This window comes from Equus caballus, chromosome 23, assembly GCF_041296265.1.
Source record: "Equus caballus isolate H_3958 breed thoroughbred chromosome 23, TB-T2T, whole genome shotgun sequence".
Lineage (NCBI taxonomy): Eukaryota > Metazoa > Chordata > Mammalia > Perissodactyla > Equidae > Equus > Equus caballus.
In genome coordinates, this window is record NC_091706.1 from 35,725,466 (window position 1) to 35,730,791 (window position 5,326).

General features: G+C 45.7%; 1 pseudogene; it reads left to right on the forward strand.

Moving 5' to 3' along the window:
* Positions 1-2,660: 2,660 nt before the first annotated feature.
* LOC100057373 (large ribosomal subunit protein uL11-like) lies at positions 2,661-3,268 on the forward strand (annotated as a pseudogene).
* The last annotated feature ends 2,058 nt before the right edge of the window (positions 3,269-5,326 follow it).

Genomic DNA, 5,326 nt, shown 5'->3' on the forward strand with positions numbered 1-5,326 from the left:
GCAACAGATGTTAGTTCAGGGCCAATCTTCCTCACCAAAAAGAAAAAATAGATGGGGCCTTTGCGGGGGGTGATTAGGTCATGAGGGTAGAGCCCTCATGAATGGGATTAGTGCCCTTATAGAAGAGACCCCAGAGAGCTCTCTCACTCTCTTTCTGCCATGTGAGGACAAAACAAGAAGTAGGGTGTCTACCCTCAGAGGCAGGACCTCACTAGACACTGAATCTGCCGGCACCTTGATCTCAGGCTTCCAGCCTCCAAACTGTAAGAAGTCAATTTCTGTTATTTCTAAGCTACCCAGTCTAAGCTATGGTACTTTGTTATAGCAGCTAAGACAGAGACGTTGGGCAAATTGATGAACTTCGTAATCCTTAGTTTCTCACTTGTTTGTAAAATAAAATGTGTGCAGACTAAACGAGATAAAGCACCTGACCCACTCAGGAAGGGGCCAGGCCTAGGACAAGGGCTTAATAAATGTCAGCCATTGTTTTATTTGATTAACCTTGGTGCTTTGACTCCACCCTGCTGTGCCCCCCCCCCCCGCCCCACCCCGCCCCGCCCCCACGCATCCTTTTGTTTCTGAAACCAAAGTGGGTTCCGTCCTGGTGAGTTAAATCAGACTCTCAACCCAGAAGCAGTTGTCTCACAAAGTAAAGTATATTTGCGGCAAATAGGAGGCCATGCGGAATCATTTCCAAAGTCATGGCGTCCCTGAGCGAAGAGAAGCAGGGACCTTTTATTTCAGATGGGGAATGAATATTCAAGAGGAACAGGTGGTGTTCGCTCGCAGAGGCTCAGATGAAAAACATGCTTCCGCATACACTGCAGGTTTCGGTAAGAAGGCCCAAGCTCCTCCTGGAGATATCTTAGCATTAAACATAAGGCAAAGGTCATAGGCGAAGCTCTCTGGTGAGGCTTGGTCTGCTCCTGGGAGGTTGGTGATTGCATCTCCTTAACATAACAAAAGGAAAAAGAACAATTTGGAAAAACAATTAAATGCCTCTAAACCCACCCTTGAGCTCCTCGGGCCAAGTAGCTGGTAGCACTTTGTCTAAAAGTGTTTGTGTGTAATTTCTCTGTCTTCTCTCCACTCTCCCATCGTCTGCCCTTGTCTCATCCTCTCTACCCATCCCCCTTTTTTGCTCTCTCTAGCCCCGCATTCCTTCACCTTCTTACCTGAACTGGGGTTGAGCGTGGGGCAGATCAGAGGATAACAAAAGGCAGAGAGACCTTGGTGTCAGGGTGGCATGCAGCTCTGTGGGGCTGTCTAGACTTTCCCGTCTCTGGGGATACCAGTGTTCCAGGCCTTCTAACACTAGGAGAAAGCGCAGCGATCATCCGATGTTGTCCAAACCCCTCATTTTATGGGTAAGGAAACTAAACCATAGAGAGGATGTTTAAGTGCCCCCCGCCATGGCATTAGACAAGGCTGGGCAAGAACCAGGTCTCCAGGATTGTCATCCAAAAGAAAAGAAGGCTGACCCCATGTTTCCATCTCAGCCGGGATCTTCTGTCTTCCCAAAGCACCTCACCTACTTTCTTGCCCAGCAGTGGAAATATCAAATTGTACCAAGATTTTGGCCATGATGGACACTCCTCTGTGCATACTATGATGCTTATGTCCTGGGCCATCAATAGAAATAATAAAGAATAGTTGCCCTTTTTTTGAAAGCTTACTATTTTCTAAGCAATGCGTTAAGTATCAACTTATTTAATGGATTTTTGTGTGTGTGTGTGTGTTAAAAATTTTAAATTTGCAGCATTAGAATAAATGTCTGACTTCTGAGCCAAAGTGAGCAAAAGCAAAAAAGATGCAAATGTCTTTCCTAAACTTTTTTCCCCCAAATTAGCTCCGGCATGTTGTACAAGTCACCTTTTATAAGCCCCATTTCTCGTCTGTTCAGTGTGGTTATGAACGTCGACAGGGCTATTGTGAAGTTTAAAAGCACGTTTGTCTGACACTAAGTATTCAATAAACAATAATTATTATCAATCTTCCATTTTGCAGTTTGGGCAGGGGTTGTCAGAGAGTTTGGGTGACAGGTGAGAAGGTAAAGGACATTATGGAAAATCTGAAAAACTGTAATAAGGGTAATATATTTTAAATATATTGTTTTCTTTTATATTCTGTGAATTCCACCCCCCCCCCATCAGTTTGAGATATCTCTATGCCTTGGGGAGATTGAGATTTTTATAGCAGGAATGCAAAGAGAAAAAAAAGTACAGGGCCGGCTTTCAAGTTTTGAATTTGAGTGTCTAGAAAGACAGTCTTTAAAAGTCAGAGGCTGTAGAAAAAGAAAAGGATTTTCTAAATTCCTGTTGCTCCCATTAACATACCAAGGGTCAGAATAGCGGCTCTGAACTCTAACCCACTGATAGAACTGAGGTTTGACATAAAGGGTGTCCTTGCTAAAAAGAAAAGACCGGATTTTTTTCCAATCCAGACTAAGAGAATGCCCGGAGAAGACAGGACAGAAGTTGGAGGGAAAAATGTGAGTAATATGTGTCCTGGCTTCTCCAGGCAGGGCTGAGATGATGCGGGTGGATAAATTGAAGGAAAAGAACCCTGAACAGACAGGGAACCTGTGTCCTGTTCCTCATTCGAAACTCGGCCAAGGGACCCTCGCACAAGTGGCCCCTGCCAATATGTAGCACTGAAGAATGAAAATAACAGCAGGGGTCTTTCGCCATTGGGTTTGGAGGAAGCAAAGGTGCAAGTTTCTCTGGTTGTCCCACATCTGGGTTCATCAAACACCAGTCACCTCTGCCATCCTACCTGAGTTCAACCCCAGCGAAATCAAAGTCGTAAACCCGAGGTGCACCGGTGGGGAAGTCAGTGCCACATCTGCCCTGGCTCCCAAGATTGGCCCCCTGGGTCTGTCTCCAAAAAAAGTTAGGTCATGACATTGCCAAGGCATGTGGTGACTGGAAGGATCTAAAGATTACGGTGAAACTGACCATTCAGCACAGACAAGTCAGATTGAGGTGGTACGTTCTGCCTCTGCCCTGGTCATCAAAGCCCTCCAGGGACCACCCAGAGACAGAAAGAAGCAGAAAGACTTTGAGCACTTTTGTGGAAATAGCACTTTTGATGGGATTGTCAACATTGCCGGACAGATGTGGCATTGATCTTTAGTCAGAGAACTCTCTGGAACTGTTGAAGAGATCCTGAGGCTTGCGCAGTCTGTGGGCTGCAGTGTTGATGGCCACCATCTCATGACATCATAGATGACATCAACAGTGGTGCAGTGGAATGCCCAGCCAGTTAAGAACCACAAAGGAAGATATTTCAATAAAGGATTATTTGACAACACAGCATGGTTATCAGGCAAAGGGGCTGCAAGAGTGCTTCTGAGCCTCCTCAGCCCCTGGCGGGGACACAGGAAGCATCAAGACATCTCCATGTGTCCTCGAGGATGAGGGTGCAGCTGAGTTGAGAGTCAGGCTGCCATGGCAAGGGATGGGCTGGCCAGCCTAAGCTAGTGACCAGATGAGGACGTGGCTGAGGCACAGAGGCGTCTGCAGGGCCACCAAAGCCAAGATGGGGACTAGGAGCAAGTCACAAGGGAAAACCTTTAAGCTCTGACGGACCCAGAAAAAGCCAGTTTCCCCAAGCATAGACATCTGCAGTGCAGTCAGCCAGGTACCCAGAGACATTGCTGAAAAACTTCAGCACCAACTCTCTTAGTCAGCTCCAGCTGCCATAACCAAATACCGTAGACTGGGGGGCTTAAACAACAGACATTTATTTCTCACAGTGCTAGAGGCTGGAGGCTGGGAAGTCCAAGGTCAAGGTGTGGGCCGATTTGGTTCCTGGTGAGAGCTCTCTTCCTGGCATGCTGACAGCCAACTTATCTCTGTGCGTTCACATGGCCTTTCCTTGGTGTGCGCAATGCAGACAGAGGGAGAGCAAGATCTCTCTTCTTAAAGGCCACTAATCCTATGATTAGTGGGATTAGCCCCACCTTTGTGACCCCATCTAACGCTAATTACCTCCCAAAGGCCCCATTTCCAAATACGATCACATTGGGAGTTGGGGCTCGAACATATGAATTTAGGGGGACACAAACATTCAGTCCATATCACCAACCCTGATCACAGTGGGTAAATCGGCAGCTCACTCTCCTATTGCCACACGATCACACACCTGCCACCTCAATACACCAAGGCACCATCTTGGGAAGGAGGGCAGGAAACAACACAAGATTAGCCATTTACCTTAACACAAAAACAAAACAACTCTTTAAACCAAAACTTCTTTCCTATCCAAAGAGACTAAGATACAATTAATGGTCAGTGTAGTGGAAGCCAATGAGGAGGATTGGTCAATTGTAGAAAACAAGCCACATTTATTTTGCACACTGATGTAGTTTGCCGAATTTTTGACCCCGTTATATGAAGGGGAAAAAAAGCACCCATAACTCTACGGTGCTAAACCTCCATTACATCTTTAAGGTATTTCTTTTCTACCTGTTTTGCATGTGCATGATGATTTTAAGTAGCTGCAACCCATATCATTCACGTAATTTTATATGACACTATTCGTAAAATTCGCCAAAATCACTTTTCCGTACTGCTATGTGGTCTCCCTAACTGTCAGTGTTAGTGGATGCATATGCTGTTAGTCAAAACTCTTGCAGTTGCACATAACATAAAGCCAGCTCCAGCTAGCTGAAGGACAAGGGAAATTTAATGGGAAAATTCTGGGATTGCTCACTGAACTGTGAGAACCAAGCAGCCATGGGAACCTAAGGATTGGGGGCCAGTAGCTTGATATCACCAGATTCTTCCCTTCCCATTCTCCTTCCAGACTCTTCCATGTGCTGGGGGCCATGCCACCTGAAAATGGAGGAGTCAGTCATACAACTCTCCACCAAAAAAGGAAGACAAAATCTTTTCGACAGGAAAATCTAAGGGAAGCCCTTTGAGCTGGATTGAACCGTGTGTCCATCCTGGACCGATCACTGTGATAAAAAAGAAGGGAGACAGTGTCCTTTCTGAGTTGATTTTCCAGTCCTTTAATGGGGAGAAGGGGGAGGGTGGCATCTGTTAATAGAAGAATGGTGGTATCTAGAACACATAATTGATTTAAACAGCCTATTGTCTAACATTTAGATTGTATCTATTTGCTATTGAAATTATGCTATTTAAAGTTATTTGCATGTCGACTTCCTCTTCTTTGGGATTTTTTACTTACGAGAGAAGGGAATTCATGTTTATTGGTCCCCTCTGTGCCAGGAGGTTAGCCACATTAGGTACATTTCCATTAGCCACTCTCTCCACTTGGGGAAGGAGTGGCTGAGGGAGGGAGATGGCTCACTTAAGGT